Source organism: Myotis myotis, unplaced genomic scaffold (assembly GCF_014108235.1).
Source record: "Myotis myotis isolate mMyoMyo1 unplaced genomic scaffold, mMyoMyo1.p scaffold_m19_p_12, whole genome shotgun sequence".
Taxonomy (NCBI): Eukaryota; Metazoa; Chordata; class Mammalia; order Chiroptera; family Vespertilionidae; genus Myotis; species Myotis myotis.
The window spans coordinates 58,152,561-58,174,997 of NW_023416316.1; the positions used below are offsets into that span (position 1 = coordinate 58,152,561).

The window sequence follows — 22,437 nt, forward strand, 5'->3', positions numbered from 1 at the left end:
GGTGAGGGGATGATGGTTGTTTGCAGCTGGTCACACACCCTTCAGGGTGGGGGTCCCCACTGGCGTGCCTGGCCAATCTGGGTGAGGAGCTGAGGGCTGTTTTCAGGCTGGGGGTGACTGAAGCTCCCAACCGCTCCTTTTTTTCTCTCTCTTTTTTTTTTAATTCTGGGCCAGCTTTAGCTTTGAGGCTTGGCTCCAGCTCTTAGGCCTCCGCTGCTGAAAGTAGGTTTCTGGCCTTTGTTTACAATGTTGCGATCCTGGTGGCTGAAGCCTGGCAGGTTTCTGGGGTTTTGTTTAGCTTCTATGTTTGTTACATAGTTGCTTGCAGCTCAGAGGTCGGCAGCGGCAGGCGGGGAACGTTGGAGTCCTCCGTCACTGAAGCAAGCAAGCCTCATGTTAGTTTCAAGCTGCCTGGCTGCCGGCCGCCATCTTGGCTGGCAGTTAATTTGCATATTGCCCTGATTAGCCAATGGGAAGGGTAGCGGTTGTATGCCAATTACCATGTTTCTCTTTTATTAGATAGGATGGTGTAAAGAGCTGGTCTAGTATCAGTTTTTACATGTATCTGTCTAATTTTTACCAAACCACTTATTGAATCTTATTGAATAAACTGTCTTTACCCCATTGTATGTTCTTAACTCCTTTCTCAAATGTTAATTGACTATAAAGGCATGGATTTATTTCTGGGCTCTCTAATCTGTTCCATTGATCTATATATCTGTTTTTATGCCAGTACCATGCTGTTTTGATTATATAACCTTGTAGTATCGTTTGATATTAGGTAGTGTGATACCTCCAACTTTATTCTTCTTTCTCAAGGTTGATGATACTATTTGGGGTTTTTTGTGGTTCCATATAAATTTTTGGAATATTTGTTCTAGTTCTGTGAAATATGCCATTGGTATCTTGATAGGAATTGAATTGAATCTATAGATTGCTTTGGGTAGTATGGACATTTTAATGATGTTAATTCTTCCTATCCATAAATATGGTATATACTTCCACTTACTTGTGTCTTCCTCAAGTTCTTTCTTCAGTATTTTATAAGTTTATGAGTACAGGTCTTTTACCTCCTTGTATAAATTTATTCCTAGGTACCTTATTTTTTTTGTTGCAGTTGTAAATGAGAATGTTTTCTTAGTTTCTCTTTCTGATAGTTCATTACAGGTATATAAAAATACCACCAATTTCTGAAAATTAATTTTGTATCCTGATACTTTACTGAATTCATCTATCAGTCCTAGTAGCCTTTTTTTATGGAGTCCTTAGGGTTTTCTGTATAGTATCATGTCTTCTGCAAATAATGACAGTTTTACTCCTTCCTTTCCAATTTGGATGCCTTTTATTTCTTTTTCTTGTCTGATTCCTGTGGCTAGAATTTCCAGTAGTCTGTTGAATAAGAGTGATAAAAGCAGATACCCGTTTTGTTTCTGATTTTAAGGGAAATGCTTTTAGCTTTTGTCTATTGGTGTTGGCTATGAATTTGTCACAAATGGCCCTTATTTTGTTGAAGTATATTCACTCTATTTCCACTTTGCTGAGACATTTCTTGTGACACTGCTTCTCATAGAGGTTAGATTAGTGTGGTCAGCATTTTATAGTCAGATCAGGTGATGGGATTCTCCTGGCTTCTCATTAGTGTTCACTTCATAGACACATTGAAGCTGTGAAGAAGATTGGTTATAACGTACAGCTCGAACTGTCTGCCTTGCTCACTTATCCCTCTCTCCTTTTCTCTTTCTTCCTGCCTTTATTTATTTATTTTTCATTCCAAGTGCCAAAAACTATTCTAAGTTTTCTAGACACAGAGTGAACAAAATATATAAGAATCCTTGTCATCATGTAATTTACGTTATGGTGGGGTGAGGCAGAAATATACACAATTAAAATATGTATCTTTTTGGGGCATGCTAAGATAAAAATAAAGCAGGCAAGGGGTTTAGGGCATGAAGGGAGAAGAGGACTGCAACTTTAACCGGGTAGTTCACTAAGACTCTACTAATAACTTGACATTTATGCAAACCATTCGGGTTTCTGGAGGAAGAGTATTCAAAGCTGGGGAAGCAGCACCTGCCTGTATGCTGACCCAGCCTTTGAAAAAGAGCAAGGAGGTGGTGAGACTGGAGTAGAATGAGAGGAAATTAATAGGAAACATGTTGAGCTAGGGCCTGATTAGATTTTATATATTTTTTTATGTTTTTACTTTGAATAAGATGAGAACTCTCAGGAAACAACAGAGGAACTACTGCCCAGACCAGTGATGGTGAACCTTTTGAGCTCGGCGTGTCAGCATTTTGAAAAACCCTAACTTAACTCTGGTGCTGTGTCACATATAGAAATTTTTTGATATTTGCAACCATAGTAAAACAAAGATGTATATTTTTGATATTTATTTTATATATTTAAATGCCATTTAACAAGGAAAAATCAACCCAAAAAATGAGTTTGCGTGCCACCTCTGACACGCGTGTCATAGGTTCGCCATCACTGGCCCAGACTGTCTGGGTTTCAGTTCCAGATTTGCCACTTACCAGCTGTGTGGCCTTGGGCACAATACTTCACCTTTCTGGACCGCAGTTGTCTCCTCTGGAAATAGGGATGCTAATAGTACCTTCTTCATAGAATTATGATGATGAAATGAGTTCATTTAAGTCAAGCACTTTGTACAGTCCCTCATAGATCATAAGCATTCTCTTTGTGTTAACTAGATGGTTGGCCTCTGGAATCACCAGATGCTGTTTGAAGAAGTGACTATAGGGGGAACCAAAATAGGGGCAGGGACAGCACTTAGGAGACTGTTTGTGTAATACAGCGGTTCATACCAGGGTAGTAGGAGGGGAAGTAGTAAGAAATTATTAGATTCTAGATATGTTTTGAAAGTAGAATCAATGAGATCAGCTGTGAGATTGGATGTGAGAGGAAGAGCAGAGTGAAGGAAGGCTTCAGGCTTTTGCCCTCAGCAAACTATCATTTACTAAAAGGGAGGAAGAATATGTGAGAAGCCATTTTGGGGGTAGGGTGAGAGGGATCAGATATTATTAAGCAGTAAGATAAGAACATGTTAAGTTTGATGTACTTCTTGGTTATTTAAGCAGAGTTGACTGGGAAGAGGCTGCCTTTGTTACCGAGCAAAGCAGGCATCCGATGGAGCCCAGACTGAGGGAAGGGTGGATCCCCAGAGAGAGGAACCATCACAAGAGAAGGGAATCCTTCAAGCATTTTGAGAATTGCAATTACAGTTTGGAGGAATGGAGCCTCACCTTAAACGACACAGAATGACCAATGACTTGAATTCTATTGCCTGTGCAAAGCAACTTATAATGAATAAAAAAGCAAATAAACAGCCAAAATCAATTTCTTTAAGAGCCCATTACATGATACTATCTCTTTAAAAGTTAGATCAGAATCTCCTTAATGCTGCCTCTCTGAATTCCACAACTATGATAACTACATTCTTCTACCTTCTCCTTTATTGCTGTAAAAATAAAACAGATATTATTAAGTGGTAAGATAAGAACTTGTACTGTACTTTGATACACAGCATATAAAATACAATCTTAAGTGATTGGTAACTGTGTTCCTTAATTGATTTATGTGTATTTTAGAAAGCTTTTAAATAATTTTGTATGATAAGGATAGCTATAGTTGATTAAAATGCTGCATATGACACTTTCTATAAAATGTTGGAAATTGGACCTTTTTTCATGTGTTAGCTTTATCTTTTCTAATTTGATTTCAAGTACTTTGAAAACATTGAATATTTACTTTTTTTTATATTCAAGACTCAAGATTTTGATGACTTATAATTGCTGATTGCTTGCAATTTTAAGAAAATTCAAACACTGGCCTATTATATAACTCCATAATCATCTCCCAATCAAAATTCTCATGGGGTTGAGTTAATTTTGTTATTAGATATTTAATTCTTGCTTTGCTTGATTTGGGTTAGATAACTACTCTATTATGTAAACTTTATTACTTTGCTTTTTCTCCATCACAACCTATAGTTAATTTCAGTCATAACTTTCTCTTCATTCTCTTCTTGAATACTTTTTTAAAAAGGCTTTTAACCAGAAATTTTTATGCTTAAATTCATCTCAAGGCACTCTTTTCAAGGCCGTTTTAGCAAATTATGTTTAACAATGTGTCTATTTTATAGAGGAAATAAACTTTTCTAAATTTAAAAATTTTAAAGTAATTAATTTTGTGCATGGATAATTCTTGAGTTTATGAATTATAGATTGGAAATATCCATGTGTTAGGTAGTTTTTAAATGAGGAATTGTGTATCTTTTAAAGTAGAATAATATGGAAATGGTTAATTCTACAAATCACCCTGAAGTCACATACATTTTTTTTAAAAAAATATGTGTTTTTGTAAATCATGCTTTCTTATTAATAGATGTAGAACTATGTTGTTATGTAGTTTTAGACTTGCATTTTTTTTGATAGAAAACTTAAAGGAATGGAATGGTAGAGCTGCTTTAGAGCATGGTATGACAGTTTATAAAAAATTAAACATAGAATCACCATATTATCTACCAATCTACTGCTGGGTATACACCCAAAATAATTGAAAGTAGGGGTTCAAATAAATGTGTGTACACCCATGTTCATGGCAGCATTATTCACAGTAACCAAAAGGTGAAATCAACTCAGTGTCCATCAGCGGATGAATGGATAAACAAACAGTGAAATATCATTCATCCTTAAAAAGGAAGGACATTCTGGCTCAGACTACAATTTTGGAGACATTGTTCAATAGACTAGAAGAGGAAGAGATTATCTTCCTGGAAAGGCAGGGAAGACTTCAGAGAGGAAGTGACATTCATATTTGATCATAAAAGGGAGAGTGGACCTTGTCAAGCAGATGATAATGGAAAATCTTCGCAGGCAGAGAAAATGGCTTAAACAAGAGTTGAGTAAGGGAATTGTTTGTGTGCGTGCACGCGTGTGCACATATACATTTATTCCAAAGTCAAACCTGAATAATTTGGGGATTATCTACTATCTTTGGTCCACACCACTACTTTTTTCTTAATGTATGTAATTGAAAAATTACTTTAATGACATAGGACCGTTTAGAATAAGCCTTTGTGCCTGGTATTTGCACATTGGATTTTTCCAGTCTTTCCCCAATGCTCATGGTCCGAGGGACTCCTAGTAAGGAATTTTTCATTTGCTCTAGAATCACCCAGTTCCACCTCCCACAAAGATAGTCTGGTCAGGATACTTTGGGGCCACCAACAGAATAGCAAGTTGCCAAAATAAATGTTTTCCATCAAGATTTCACACTTGCACTTAATGAAATAGACATTTTCCAAACAGTTTCTTTAAAGCTAAGTTTTTCTTTAAGATTTGTAATGAAAATATTTCATGACCTGTTGACATATTCATATGGTGATTTTCAAAAGGCAGATTTCGTTTACAAAATGGATTTGGCAACAAGTAGGAGTATCTGGGAAGTTGAACAAGGCTGTTGACAGGGAAAATTAGGGCTGAATCATAACTGACATTGTTTTGCAGCTGTGCCATTTTTTAAGACTGACCAATGAGACAGGCTTTATAGAGTCCTAGTGGTAATAATGCCTAAATTGGCAGCTAATGACCATTCATAATGGCACTGCATAGGTAGTAGCTGACAAGTACAGAAAAAATTAGTTCCTGTAGCTGATTTTTCTTTCTAAGTACCAAAGCATAAATTATGCCATTTAGAAGAAAGATAGTAAAGAAGAAATTTTATAGTATTTTTCAGAGAAGCAGATTAAAAATCGGAAAATTTTCTTTGTATTCTTTGTCCTATATATATTTTTTATTTTTTATTTCATTATTAGCTCTTTTGCTGGTTGAACTACTTGACTAATATATCTAATTTAAATTTATGTTTTCAATGCAGTTTTCCCTCCAGTAGTTGAAGATTAACAAATAATATTCAAATTCAGATGACACAAGGCAGCTTTGATAAAGTTCTAAAATTTAGTTAGTTTCAGCTATTCTTTTAGGTTTATGAAATTTATATTAGATCTATTCTGATTTTATTAAATTCCTGCTTTCCATATCAGTAGGCTAAGAAGATATAAATATACTTACAAAAATCTAATCAAATTCTTTAGGGACTGAGAAACAGGTGTGTGTGTCTAATGCTTTTCGCCATTTCTGGAAGTGGTGTCATCGTCTTTGCAAAGAATGTAGCATTTGAGCTTTGATCTTGGAAGAGAAACAGAGGGCTTATTGGAGAAAGTAGTATTTGAATCAGGCTTTAAATAGGGAGGGTAGGACCAGGTGATGATGGGATTCACAGGGAAGAGACACATGGGAAGTTCATTGTGCAATGTGGCAACTTTAAGAAGAAAGGACAAGAGGTAGGTAATTATAAGACAAGACAAGAAGGGGATCTGGAAAGGTAAAAAGGTCCCACATGGATTTTCAGGTTTGTAAGTTGATATAATATTTTATTTTGTCAGATTCTAGGGAATCATTGAGCGCATAGTTTTCATTGGATAATGTATCCATAGTAAATTTCTGAAGTTAGAAACTGGAGGCCAGGAAAACTTGGAGTAATAGTTACCATTTTTGATTGGCTATTAAATACTACTCGCTGCGATACTAAATTTGGATGGGCTTTTAAAACTCTTTAAAGAGTTTATTTTTATTTTATAGATGAAGAAATTAAGGCCTAGGGAAAATCAATCTCTATTCTATGGTCACTCAGCCAGTAGGTGATAAGCTGAGATGACAGCTTTATCTGACCCATCACCATGCTGCTGACCAAATACACTACCACGATCAGAGGTGCTTCGTTATGAGCTGATGTTATACTTCTTGGCCAAGTAGTTCCTTTCTTCTTTCCCAAGACACTTTTTACCTATACATTTTATTTTTGTCCACCTGATTTCCCCCCATCTCTATTGAGATGTAATTGACATATAACACTGTGTAAGTTTAAAGTGTACAATATGGCCCTAGCTGGTTTGGCTCAGTGGATAGAGCGTCAGCCTGCGTACTGAAGGGTCTCAGATTCTATTCCAGTCAAGGGCACATGCCGGGGGTTGTGGGCTTCATCCCCAGTAGGGGGTGTGCAGGAGACAGCCCATCAATTATTCTCTTTCATCATTGATGTCTCTCTCTCTCTCTCTCTCTCTCTCTCTCCCCCCCATCCCTTCCTCTCTGAAATTAATAAAAATATATTAAAAATAAAGTGTACAGTATAATTATGTGGCACATATGTTTATTGTAAAGTTATTACCATATAAGATTAGTTAATTCCTCCATTATGTCATGTAATTACCCTGTGTGTGTGTGTGTGTCTGGTGAGGACATTTAAGATGTACTTTCTTAGAAAACTTTAAGTATATAATACAGTATTGTTAACTCTAGTCACCCTGATGTGCATTATAGCCCCAGAATTTATTCATCTTCTAACTGGAAGTTTGTAGAATTTGACCAATATCTCCTACACTCCCCAGCCCCTAGCAGTCAGGATTCTACTCTCTGTTTCTATGAGTTTGGCTTAAATTTTTTTTTTTTAATTTTGAGAGAAACTTTATTTACAATAATCAGAAACTGAAAACAATACAAATGTCCATCAATCAGTGAATGGGTAGTCCAGTTGGAGTACGTGCATACAGTTAAATATTCTTCAGCAATAAAAGGGAATAAACTATTGGTACACACTACAACATGGATGAATCTTAGAAATATGTTGAGTAAAAGAAGTTGGACACCAACAAATGCATACTATATGAAGTCCAAGATAGGAATGATGGTAGAAATTTGATCAACAGGAGGAAGGAGAAGGAAGGCTACTAATCATTGTTGACTGCCAAGGAGATTAAGGTAGAGTAAGTGTTCTACATCTTTTTTTTTAATTGAATTATAGCTGAGTAGTATTCCATTATGTAAATGTACTACAGCTTTTTTTATTTACTCATCTGCTGATGGGCACTTGGGCTGCTTCTAAATCTTGGCTATCTACACTAATAAAAGACAAACATGCAAATTGACTGTTCCTTTGCTATGCTTTAAGCTACACCCACCAGACAATCAGAGCGAATATATGCAAATTAACCCAACCAAGATGGAGGCCGGCAGCCACGGAGCTGGAGCAAGCAGGAGGCTTGGTTGCCCCAATGATGGAGGAAGCCAAGCTTCCCAGTTGCCGCGGCCGGCTCTGAGCTCCACTCAAAGCAACAAAGTTTCAATTATAGAAGGTAAATAAACCCCAGATACCTGCTTTCAGCCAGCCGTGGCCATGGAGCTGGAGCTAGCAGAAGTGGGTTGCCCCTGGCGATGGAAGAAGTCAAGCTTCCCTCCCGCTCACCCTGGCTGGCTCTGAGCTCCTCTCAAGGCTACAAAGTTTCAATTATAGAAGGTAAATAAATTCCAGAATGAAAAAAAAAAGAAAAAAGAAAAAAAGGAGAGGCTGGGAACTTCCGTCTCTGGGGGGGCTTGGCCAGCCTGAAAACGGCCCTCAGCCCCTCACCCAGACTGGCCAGGCACCCCATGGGGACTCCCCACCCTAAAGGGGGTGTGGCCAGCCTGCAAACAGCCATCAGCCCCTCACCCAGGCTGGCCAAACCTCCATGGGGTGAGGGTCCCCACTGGGAGGGCGGCTTGACCAGCCTGCAAACAGCCATTAGTCCCTCACCCAGGCTGGCCAGGCACCCCAGTGGGGACCCCCACCCTGAAGGGGGTGTGACCAGCTTCAAACAGCCATCAGCCCCTCACCCAGGCTGGCCAGGCACCCCAGCGGGACCCCCACCCTGATCCGGGACACCCTTCAGGGCAAACCAGCCAGCCCCCACCCATGCACCAGGTCTCTATCCTATATAATAAAAGGGTAATATGCAAACTGACCCTAACAGCAGAATGACTGGGAATGACTGCTCACGATGACACACACTGACCACCAGGGGGCAGATGCTCAATGCAGGAGCTGTCCCCTGGTGGTCAGTGCGCTCCCACAGGAGGAGCTCTGCTCAGCCACAAGCCAGGCTGATGGCTGCCAGTACAGTGGTGGTGGTGGGAGCCTCTCCCGCCTCCTCATCAGCGCTAAGGATGTCCGACTGCAGCTTAGGCCTGCTCCCTGCTGGCAAGTGGACATCCCCCGAGGGCTGCCAGGCTGCCAGAGGGATGTCTGACTACCAGCTTGGGCCTGATCCCCCAGGGAGAGGGCCTAAGCCAGCAGGTGGACATCTTCCAAGGGGGCTGCAAGAGGGCATAGGCTGGGCTGAGGGACCCCCTCCCCCAGGTGCACAAATTTTTGTGTACCGGGCCTCTAGTTGGAAATAATGATGCAATGAACATAGGGGTGTACATATTCTTTCAAATTAATCTTTAGGGTTTCTTCAGAAATATCCCTAGAAGTGGAATCACTGGTTAAAAAAGAAGTTCCATTTTTAATTTTTTGAGGTAACTCCGTACTGCTTTTCATAGTGGCTGCACCAATCTGCATTCTTACCAACAGTGCACAAGGGTTTTAGATTCCACACACAAGTGAGATCATTTATATTTGTCTTCCTCTGTTTGACATACTGTACTCAGCAGGATGCCCTCATGGTCCATCCGTGCTGTTGCAAATGGCAGGATTTCCTTCTTTTTATGGCTGAATAATAATCTGTTGTATATAAACACAGTTTCTTTACATGCATATTCATTGTTGATAGACAGTTAGGTTATTTCATGTCTTGGCTATTAGATCGTGTTGCTTGTGCTTTTAGGGCCATATGCAAAAAATCATTTCCAAGTCCTTGTCAAGGCGCTTGCCCCCTATTTTGTCTTGTAGGAGTTTTATGTTTCAGCTATTACATTTAAGCCTAATCCATGTCAAGTTAATGTTTGTGAGTGGTGTTAAGTTAGGAGTCCAATTTTATACTTTTGCATGGTAATATCCAGTTTTCCTATTGAATATTATTGGCTCTCATCAAATTTGTGGGGTTTTATTTCTGGGCTCGCAATTCTGTTCCATTAGGCTATGTGTCTTTGTTATGCCAGTGGCATACTGCTTTGATTACCATATGCTTGTAATATATTTTGAAATCAGAAAGTATGATACCTTCAGCTTTGTTCTTTCTGAGGATTGCTTTGGCTCTTCAGGGTCTTTTGTATTTCCATATCAATTTTAGTATTATTTTTCTGAGTCTTTGAAAAATGCCATTGGGATTTTGATAAAGATTACATAGACTATATAGATGGCTTTAGGTTGTATGGACATTTTAGCAATATTAATTCTTCAATGTATATATATACAGGGTATCTTTTCACTTATTTTGTCTTCAATTTCTTTTATCAGCATCTTATGGTTTTCAGTGTACAGGTCTTTTACCTCCTTGGTTAAATTTATTTCTAGGTATTTTATTTTATTGGTGATATTCTAAATGGGATTATTTTCTTGATTTCTTTTTTAGATAGTTTTTTGTTAGTGTATAGAAACACAACTGAATTTTTTATGCTGCAATTTTGCTGAACTTATTAATGATAATAGTATTTTTGGTGGAGTTTTTTTCACGCCATCTGAAAATAGTGACAGTTTCACTTCTTTTATTATTTGGATGCCTTTTCTTTCTTTCTTTCTTTTTTACCTAATTGTTTTGGCTGGGACTTCCAGTACTATGTCAAATAAAAGTATAAGAGCGGGCCTCCTTGAGTTGTTCCTGATCTTTAAGGAAAAGCTTTCAACATTTTACCATTGAGTTGGATGTTAGCTGTGGATTTGTCATATGGCCTTTATTTTGTTGAGGTATAGTCCTTCTACATACAAGTTGTTGAGAGTTTTTAATCATGAAAAAAAAAATGGGAATGTTCAAATGCTTTTTCTACATCCACTGAAATGCTCATATGACTTATCTTTCATTCCATTCATGTGGTGTAGCACAATTGTTGATTTGCATATGTTGACTCATCCTTGCATCCCAGGAATAAATCCCACTTAATCATACTGCATGATCCATTTAATGTGCGGTTAAATTGTGTTTTCTAGCATTTTGTCAATAACTTTTTGCATTTATATTTGGCCTGTAGTTTTCTTTTCTTGTAGTGTCCTTATCTGGTTTTGTTATCCCAGCAATGCTGGCCTTGTAAAATGAGTTTTGGAATATTCTGTCCTTTTCAATTTTGGGGAAGAGTTTGAGAGTATTGCCATTAATTCTACTTTAAATGTTTGGTAGATGGGAGGGATATGGGGTGCAGGGGGTCATTGGGGAAAAGAGGGGACATCTGTAATACCTCTAACAGTAAAGATAAAATGTTTGGTAGAACTCACCAGTAAAATCATCCGGTCCAGGGCTTTTCTCTTTTAGAAGGGAGGTTTTAATTACTGATTCAATCTCCTCACTCATTATTGGTCTGCTCAGATTTTCTATTTCTCTGTGAGTTAGTCTTGTTAGGGTGTATGTTTCTAGGAATTTATTTATTTATTTAAGCTATTAAACTCCAATTTGTTGCAGTTTAATTGTTTATACTCTCTAATGATTCTTTGTATTTCTGTAGTATCAGTTCTAATATTTCCTCTTTCATTTCTGATATTTATTTTAGTCTTCGCTCTTGCTCATGAGAACAATAGTTCCTAAGATTTTGTTAGAATTCATCTTTTTCTGAAGCTTGACTTATATAAAAGGCCACATTAATAATTCACTCTAATGGGTTTTGACAAATGTATATGTTGTATAATCACCACCAAATCAGGGTTAGAACATCTTTGTCACTCTAGGAACTTCCCAAGTGCTTCTTCTCAATTAATTTTCTTTACCTTTGCTCCAAATAACCACTGATATTATTTCTATTACTATAGATTAGTTTTATAAGCTCAAGAAGCTTCTATAAATGGAATAATATAGAATGTACTTACCTTGTGTCAGTTTCTTTTACTTGTTTGTAAATCAACTTTGTTGAGGTATAATCCTATCTAATAAAAGAGAAACATGGTAATTAGCCGTAACTTCGCTACCCTTCCCATTGGCTAATCAGGGCAATATGCAAATTAACTGCCAGCCAAGATGGCAGCTGGCAACCAGGCAACTGAAGTGAACATGAGGCTTGCTTGCTCCAGTGACGGAGTAAGCCAACGTTCCCCACCTGCCGCAGCCCAGCTCTGAGCTGCTCTCTAAGAAACATTGTTGCAAATATAGAAGCTAAACAAAACCCCAGAAACCCTGCTTTCAGTCATTCGGGATCTCAGAGCTGGAGTCCCAACAAAGTTTCAAATACAGAAGGTAAACCAAGCCCAGAAACCTGCTTTCAGCAGCCGAGGTCTGAGCTAAAGCCAGCTCTCAGCTCCAGTGACAGCCATAGAAGGTAAATAAATCCCAGAATTAAAAAAAAAAAAAAAGGAAAAAAGGAGAGGTTGGGAGCTTCAGTCACCCGCCAGCCTGAAAATGGCCCTCAGACCCTCACCCAGACTGGCCAGGCACCCCAGTGGGGACCCCCACCCTGAAGGGGGTTTGACCAGCTGCAAACAGCCATCATCCCCTCACTCAGGCTGGCCAGGCACACAAGTGGGACCCCCACCCTGATCCAGGACACCCTTAAGGGCAAACCAGCCGGCCCCGACCCGTGTACCAGGCTTCTATCCTATATAGTAAAAGGGTACTATGCCTCCCAGCACCGGGACCAGCGGAGCCGTGAGGCCTCCCAGCACCAGGATCAGCAGAGCAGCGAGGCTTCTTAGCACCAGGATCAGCGGAGCTGCGAGGCCTCTTAGCACCAGGATCAGAGGAGCCACGAGGTCTCCTGGCCCCTGGAGCAGCATGATAGGGGGCAGCGCCCAAACCCCCTGATCACCCTGAGGCTCTGTTTGTGACAGGGGGCGGGGCCACAACATCCCTATCCGCCCTGCTCTGTTTGTGAAAGGGGAAGGCACCCCAACGCCCTGATTGGCCCTGCTCTGTGCCTGATAGGGGGGAGTCCCCAACCCCCTGATCAGCCCTGTTCTGTGTGTGACAGGGTGCGGCGCCCCAAACCCGCCATGGGCCCTGCTCTGTGTGTGACGGGGTGGCGCCGCAACCTCCCCATTGACCCTGCCTTGAGTGTGACAGGGGGCGGTGCCCCAACCCCCAAATCGGCCCTACCCTGAGCGTGACTGAGGGTGGCATTGCAACCTCCTGATTTGCCCTGCTCTGTGCATGACAGGGGGCGGCGCCCCAACTCCCCAATGGGCCTTGCTCTGAGCCCGACCAGGGGCTGCAGGGCAGGCACCTAGGGTTTGGGCCTGCCCTCTGCCACCCGGGAGTGGGCCTAAGCCAGCAGGTTGTTATCTCCTGAGGGGTCCCAGACTGTGAGAGGACACAAGTGGGGGTACTCCCCCCCCCCCCCAGCCAGTGCACAGATTTTTGTGCACTGGGCCTCTAGTGCATATATACATTGTAATGCATTTTTTTAAAAAATATGTTTTTAATGATATTTTAGAGCAAACATGTCAAACTCAAAGGCTAACATAGGCCAAATAAATGCGGCCCGGGGCCCGCAGGCTGCGAGTTTGACATGCTTGTTTTAGAGAGAGAGAGGAAAGGAGATGGATAAGAGATAGACACATCCATGAGAGAGAAACATCATTGATTTGCTGCCTCTGGCATGCCCCCTACTGCGGATTGAGCCCACAACCTGGGCATGTGCCCTGACTGGACATCTAACCTGTGGCCTCTGGTTCCTGGGTCAACTCTCAACCACTGAGCTACACTGGCCAGACATTGAGATGAGTTTTAACATATGTATCTACTTGTGTATCAAATATACACAAGTGTATAGCATTTCCATCATCAAAAAATATTCCCTTGTTCACGTTCCTAGTCAGTTACCTATTCCTACCTAAAGCTAACACTGATATGCATTTCATTCTAAATTAGATGTGCCTTTTCTAGAATTGCTGATACATGGAATCATGTGATATGTCTACTCTTTTAGGTCTGGCTACTTTGGCACAGCATAACATTTTGAACATTATGTCTGTCAGTATTGCTATGTAGTGTTCCATTGTAGGCATATATCACAGTTTGTTGATCCATTCACCTATTTGTATGTTTTCTAGTTTTTGGCTAATATAAGTAACACTGCTCTGAACTTTACAGTATTTTGATAGACATATATTTTCATGTGTCTTGAGTAAATTCTTAGGAATAAAACTGCTGGGACATATGAAAATTGTGTATTTAACTTTATGAGAAACTCCTAGACTACTTTTAAAATGAGTGTAACATTTTATGCTCTTATCAGAAATGTATACAAGTTTCATTGCTCCACATTCTTGCTAACACTTTATGTGGTAATTCTTTCAAATTTTAAACAATAAGGGCTGTGTTATGGTATCTCATTGTGATTATCATTGTCATATTCCTGATTAATGATGTTGAGCATCTTTTCACATGATTATTTGCCATTCATATATCTTCTTTTGTGAGTCCTTTACAGATTTTAAAAATTTAGTTGTTTTCTTCCCTTTACTGAGTTGTAAGAATTCTTTACATATTCTGCATATGTCCTTCATCAAATATATGTTTATAATTTTTATTTTATTTTATGGTTAGAACATTTTTGTCTACTAAGAAATCCCTGTATACTTTCAAGATAGAGAAGAATTTCTCTTATACTTTTTCCAGAAGTGTTATAATTTTAGCTTTTAGATTTATGTTTGTAATCTATTTTGAATAAGTTTTTGTATGTGATGTAAAGGTCAACATTTATATTTTTCTTCAGATTGTTATCTAGTTTTTACTGGATTTATTGGAAAATGATCTAATCTGGTATTGACTTGTATTAGTGCCTTTGTCAAAAATTGTGTGGGTCATTTCTGGAATCCATTTTGGTCTATTTATGTATGTTTATCATTCTAATAACAAAGTGACTTGATAAATATTATTTATAATAAGTCTTCAAACTAGGTATTGTAACTTTTCCAACTTTGTTCTTCTCTTTTCAAGATTATTTTGACTGCTCTAAGTCCTTTGCATTTTCATATGAGGTTTAGCATCAGCTTGTCAATTTATGCAAGTCCTGCTGAGAATATAATTGGGATTGTGTTGAATCTACTGATAAATTTAAAAGGAAAGTTGATGTTAACTTTTGGTTCTTCCAATTCATGAGCATGATATATCTGGCCTTCTTTAATATAGGCCTTCTTTAATTTCTTGTAGTATTATATTGTAGTTTTCAGTGTAGAGAGTGTGGATATCTTTTGATAAATTTATTCTTTTTTTAATATATTTTATTGATTTTTTACAGAGAGTAAGGGAGAGAGATAGTCAGAAACATCAATGAGAGAGAAACATCGATCAGCCGCCTCCTGCACATCTCCTATTGGGGATGTGCCAGCAACCCAGGTACATGCCCCCGACCGGAATCGAACCTGGGACCTTTCAGTCCGCAGGCCGACGCTCTATCCACTGAGCCAAACCGGTTTCGGCAAATGATAAATTTATTCTTGGTTATTTATCTTCGTTGATGCTATTATAAGTGGTACTGTGTTTTAAATGGAATTTTTCAGATGTTGTTGCTAGTCTGGAGACATGCAACTAATTTTTGTATATTGACCTTGTATGATGCAGCTTTGCTAAGTTAGCTTATTAAATTGAATAGCTTATTTTTATAGATACTTAGTGTTATTTATGGAGACAATGATGTTATCTGAAAACAGTGACAGTTTAACAATGTCTTTTTCTATATCTGAGCTTTTTGTTTCTCCATCTTGCCCTATTGCATAGGTTAGAACCTCCAGAGTAGAATGTTGAATATTAATGGGGAGAGCAGATAATTCTTGCTTTGTTCTTTATCGTAGGGGAAGGCAGTATTTCATCAAGTATGACATTAGTTGGTGGTTTCTGTGAGATGTATCAGGTTAGAGGAAATTTCATCTATTCCAAGTGTGCTGCAATGTTTTTCATAAAGAGACATTGAATTTTTGTTCCATTTCCCCCTCTGTAACTGTTGAGGATGCTCTTTTGTATTTTAATATGGCAAATTATCTTAATTTTTAATTTCTTTAATTGATCTTGTACATTCCTGAGACAAACCTAATTTGGTAACGATGTATTATTTTATATATATATATAACTAAACTTTATTTACTAATTTTTCAAAGAATTTTGGTATTGATGTTCATGAGAGATACTGCTCTGTAATTTTATTTCATTGTAATATTCTTCTCAGATTTTGGTATGGGGATTTTTCTACATTCATAAAATGAGTTGGGATGCATCCTTTTCTCTGTTTTCTGGAAGAATTTATATATTTGATCAAAGTCACTATTAAAATAATCTGGGCATGGAGTTTTCAGGGGGAAACTCTTTGATTAGGAATTCATTGTTTTTAGTAGCTAGGGTTCTTGAGATCTAAGTATTTTGTGTTTTCTCTTTTTCTTTTTTATTAATCTTGCTAGGGTTTATTAATTTTATTAGTATTTTCAAATGATCCACCTTTTTTATGTTTCTGCATTGCTTTTCATATTATTGAGTTTTGCTTTCATATTTATTATTTCTTTCCTTCTTATTTTGGTCATAATTTTCTCTTTAAATTTACTTTCTAGCTTTTTACGGTAGCATCTCAAAAAATGAACATAGTGATCATTAATTTAAAACCTACTTTTCTAATGTAAGTATTGAAGTAGTACACGTTTTTTTTTATCTGGCTGGTGTGGTTCAGAGAGTGAGTATTGACCTATGAACTAGGAGGTCATGGGTCGACTCCTGGTCAGGGCACATGCCGAGGTTTTGGGCTTGATAATGATTCTCTCTTGTCATTGGTGTTTCTATCTCTCTCTCCTCCTCTCGCTTCTTCTCTGAAATAAAAGAAATATACATATATATATATATATATATATTTTAAATAGCACATTTTTCTACATACTCTTTTAGCTGTGTCTTATAAGTCTTGATGTTTTCCATTTTCATTAAGTTGGAATATTTTCAAATGTTCCCTGTGGATTCTTCATTAACCCATAGTAGAAGTGTGTTATTTAATTTCCAGACATTTGAACGTTTTCTAGATATCTTATTTTTGTTGCTTTCTAATTTAATTCTATTATGATCAGAGAAGGTATTAGATTTATTTTAAGACTCTGGTCTGCTCTGGTATACATTCCTGGGCAAGCCTCATATAGTTTCTGTCTGCACATGCACAGTCTTGGCAAACAGCTCTAGAGGACCCCCTGCCCTCCCCGCCCCACACCACATTTACAGAATCCTGGTCACCCTGTTTGTGCCTCTCTCTTCTTTCTGGTGTTCTGCCCTATGGATTTCAGCCAGTTCACCTGCTTTAAACTCTGATCCATGCCTTCTAATGTCTGCAGGCCCACAGTACTCAGTTGGGACTCCAGCTCACTGAACTGTTAAGAGATAATTGAGAAATGTCTCTGAACAGGGTCAGGTCCTCAGGGATCACAGTTTTATGCTGTCTGCTGATAATATCAAAAAACAGTTGCCTTATATATTTTGTTTCTGTTTTATCATTTATAGTGGAAGTACAAATTCATTTATTCCATCATACCTGGTAGTAGTTCATTCATGCATGTTAACAATAGTTTTTTTGTGTGCCCTTTATAGTTGGAAGTCAGTTTTGCTGGATATGAGGTATTTGGCTCCTATTTTCTGTCCTTGAGTACTTACATATGTTACTTCACTTTCTTTTGGCATAATGCGTTGCTCTTGAAAAAGGTATCATGATAATTTAATTTTCTTTTCCATGTAAGTCACTAGCTGCTTTTGATTTGATGCCCATTTAGCAGGAGGGGCTGGCTTGAGCAAAGGTACTAAGGAAGAAAGCATAGGGCATGCTCAGGCAATACCAAATGGACAGTTTGGCTAGAATATATGTTGTATAGAAAGAATTTGTGAGAACTAGCCTAGAAAGTATATTCATATTATCAATGGCTGAATGGTAGGTAGAGGAATCTGTCCTTAATTTTGTAGATGAAGGGATCCTTCAAAAGTTTATAAATAATAGATTTATGTGATCAGAGCTGTGTGGGTCAGGGAGCAGAAAGAACATAAGAGCCCTCAGTTATGATACCTTTGGACTTGATTATGACCAAGCTGGTTGTTTTTGTTTAAATCTGAATTGATGCCCTTGACTCAGTGTTCTCTTCTCCTTATGCGTATGTACCTATGTCACTTTTATGTCTGTTGTCTGAAAAGTAGACTGTTTAGTGAGAAACTTTCTCTATATTCCTGGGCCATTCCATAATAAGCAGAGATGCCAAAAAATTTCTAGGATATAGAGGTCTTTAATCGTATATAACAAATTAGATTGTGGAAAGGTCAGGAAAATACTTTTTTTCATTGAAAATTAAAGACATCTGGGCTTTTCATTGTAAATATTTTACATGCTTAGGACTAGACTAACTGATGATTTGGGGGACAATTTGAGGTAGCTCATGACTTTTAAGCTCATTACATGCTACATATATTTTAAAAATCAGAATTGGATACCTATAACTATGTCCTCTCAAGAGATGATAATCTTTTCTGAGGATTTTTATGATGTCAAGAACATGAATGTATTTTTAAGAAAGAACCTAAGGAAGAAAATAGAGCTCAACTTTTTTCTATTTTCCCTCAGGTCAATGCTATGAATTTCTGAAACAGATACAAGGCCATTCTCAGATTTTCATGGAATGTGGGCATCACTGGAATATATTATCATGTTCAATCAGTAATTTGAAAGTGGGAGAATTGCATATTTTAGACTTCTCAGCTATAAAGTATTTAACATTGTAGATTTATAGTAACATATAACTTCCCATTATAAAAGAGCAATGTTGTATGGATGTGGGCATTTTTAAAAAAATGAAATTTAGATTTTTCAACCTACATTATACAAGATCATATTTATAGTAAGAATTTAAGAGCGTGGCCCTGTCCGTAAGGCTGGGTTGGTTGAGCATCATAGCATGCACCTAAAGGTCGTAGGTTTGATTCCGGGTCAGGGCACATACCTAGGTTGTGGGTTCAGTCCCAGGTTGGCGTGCCTATGAGAGGTAACCAATCAATGTTTTGCTCTCACATCGATGTTTCTCTAAAATCAATAAACATATTCTTGAGTGAGGATTAAAGGAAAAGAATTTAAGAGCTGGAAGAGACATTATCTTCTAGGCCAGTGTTGCATGGAATACCATTCACATAACCTGATAGTCTGTAAACAAGAATTTCTGAGGAAAATTACTACAAACTATACCTCATGTGGGAGATGGACATGCTTAGTAGCATATTGAAGACTCCAGGATTTTTCTAGTTATGAAGCCAGTTTGATTTTTATAACCTAAAATTTCTCAAACTTATTTGATTGTGTGTGTGTGTGTGTGTGTGTGTGTGTGTGTGCGCGTGCGCGCTTGAATTCAATACACATTAACATCCTGTGGAACTTATATTGCATAGAAGAATAAGCTTTGGGAAATAATCTTTCAATCTCTTCATTCTGGGGGAAACTGAGACCTAGGAAGATTTATTCACTCGGCAGGTCACACAGCACCTTATAGTGCTGTTGACCATCTTTCCCAATTCCCATATAACCACTTTTTTTTTTGGGGGGGGGGGCGGTGATCTCATTGATCCATATGTGATGTGCAATTAACATTGCTATAATTATCCTTTTTTATGTTTTAAAATCTTTATTGTTGAAAGTATTACATAGTCCCTCCCTTCCCCCCACCCAACCTCCCCTGCCTTCCCTCTGAGGTTCCACAGTCTGTTCCATGCTTTTATGTCTCCTGATCTATTTTGTTCATCAGTTTATTTTGTTCAGTAGATTCCACATATGAGTGAGATCATGTGATACTTGTCTATCTCTGACTGGCTTAGTCTTTTCCCCTCGTTCATATAAACTTCCCTTTCACAGATAAATTTTTCACTCAAATAGAAGACTGGATGCAGGGATGAGCAACTTCATCCTAATTACACAGCCTTTGGCTTGATTCCACAGTGCTTAGTGCTAAGGATCCTGGAGTCTCCATCATCTCCATTTTGGTTCTTTCCCTGATTTGTCCTCTTCCAACTACCCCCTGTATTCTGCATGTGACCATAGTTGTGGAATGACTACCTCTTTCATTGCTGACATTGATGATTCACGCCTTGCATAACCCCTTTGTGAATTACTAGAACCCTTTGCCAGTGGTTGGCAAACTCATTAGTCAACAGAACCAAATATCAACAGTACAACGATTGCCATTTCTTTTGAGAGCCAAATTTTTTAAACTTAAACTATATAGGTAGGTACATTGTTATTAACTTAATTAGGATACTCCTAAGGCTTAGGAAGAGCCACACTCAGGGGCCAAAGAGCCGCATGGGGCTCACGAGCCGCAGTTTGCCGACCACGGCCTATGCCTTCTTTAACCTCCTGTGCCTCTTTGTCATTTTGTTACTTACATGATGCTTCAAACTAAGGGAGAACAGGAGCACAGGAAGGCAAATTAGACATAAAAGGGTGTTTAGTGTCAACTCAGCAACTATGCCCTTAAGAACTTTTATTTTGGGGGGAAAGAGGGCAAGGTTATATGTTAAAATGAATGAAAGACATGTAAAAATAATTACTGGGGGGAGCATGAAAAGAGAAGTAAACTGAGGCAGAAACTCTGCTCTATTCTAGTCTCTACCCCTAATTAGGTGTGTAAGTTTGTTCAAGACCCGTAACTCTTTGGTCTTGTCAAACAAACAAATTGGACTAAATGCCCTCTGACTTCCCGTCTAGCTCTAACTTTCTATGAGTCTATGATCTGTGAGTGTTAATTAGCCATGACCTGATTACTATGGATAATCAGGATTTGGCTGCCCTTGTTCAAACTGACAGCATCCTGATGGAATGGTCTGGAAAAAGAAAAGTGGAATCTGTGTTCATGTTCTCTCAGCCTTCCAAGCGACACATTTTGATATTTCATTTAATATTATACAATTAAAATCACCTTAATGTTTATGATGGACTATTTTAAGGCCTTTATTTCATAAGACATCATCTTCCTCATTTTTCTCGTGTTCTGGCCTAGAGGGACAAATATGGTACTTGAAAGAACATTGTTGTGCTGGCGAAATCACATAGCAACAAAAACTGGCCTTGCAGAGACTTCTTTGCAGACCTCGCCCATAATGCCAAATGCAATAAAGGACATGGACTGTTTCCATGGGGAAGATGTTGTAGAAGGATACAACCCCATTAGAATGTATACATAATCATAATTCTATTTAAGTTAGTGACATCTTATACTGCATAGTATTTTTTCTTTTTTGGAAAAAACTACACTGACAAATTAGTCAAGTAATCCTCCCTGGAGATTAAAACAAAAACACAGGCCCTCTGGACCATGTCAGGGTTCTTACAATTGGGGAAGTTCATCAAACCGGTTGGCTGTGGGACAGGTTTAGTATAGCAGTTGGATGCTCATTTCCGTAACCGAACTCATGCTAGATTCTGTAACATCCATCAAGGAGGTTCTTGGCTTATTCTCTGTCCAGATATTTCTTATCTCTGAGGTCCTAGGGTGACGCTCATCACCTCCTTTTTTTCCCATGGGAGCTTCTTGAAGTGCTTGTCCAAAGCTATTCAATCTGTGACCGGGCAGGCCAGTGGTGAGAGGGTTGTGCTTGAAGGGACCTGGAATCACACAGAGTAAGGCTAGCATCTCACTTTAGCCTCCTTACTCTACAGCTAGTTCTCCCAGCTTCTGGATGAAAGCAACTAATTAGGAGAGAAAGAGAGTCTCACATGAATAGGCACTTGTTTTCACTGAGAATGCTAAACTGGAAATGCTGGCCCACGCTGTTTGGTATCAGCAGATGCTTTAAGAATGCAGTGAAAACATCTTATAAAGTGAAAACCTATCATTTGTAAAGCTGCAAAGAGAGAGCTTTGTTTGCCCACACAGCATTTCTCAATGGAACCCCCGAGGCCATGAGTTTTTCAGGGCAAGTTTCAACTCTGCTGGGCGCACATGCATTGTGCTAAGGAGAAAAGGCCCAAAGAAGCAGGGCTACTCTTGTGAATCTTGTAAAGACTGCGTGAGTTTAAGATCTCTGTCTGTCTGTCTTTGAACTAATGCCAAATTATAATTACCTGTGATCAAAAAGAGTGTAGACAAATTAAAATGGAATCCACATAATCTCTTCTTGACTTTGCAAGTGCCACCCTCATCTTCACTTGTTTAGTTCTTTGCAGCAGAGGAGCTTGCAAGTAGCAACAGTGTCACATCTGAGTTTTTGGATGAGGTTCTAGCCAACAGGAAACATGGTCTAAATTTATATAATAAGAATAGGTCTGGGTATCCAATCCAAATATAATCAAATTGAATGGATATGGCCTTTTTTAAAGGAAGAAATTTCACAAAGGTCTGATAATACCCACATTGAAACGCTCTTGACTGACTAACAAAAATAGGCTGTAGACTACGTAGATTTGGATCTTTTTAATGCAGCATTCACTATTCTTATGCATTTCAATACTACCTTTTCTTTTGAAATGTAAAGAAAAA

At 38.5% G+C, this 22,437-nt stretch overlaps 1 protein-coding gene across 3 annotated transcripts in view; it reads left to right on the forward strand.

Annotated features, from left to right (window-relative positions):
* Positions 1–22,437, forward strand: part of ADAMTSL1 (ADAMTS like 1) — a 900,799-nt gene that overhangs the window by 158,855 nt on the left and 719,507 nt on the right. The window lies entirely within an intron of this gene.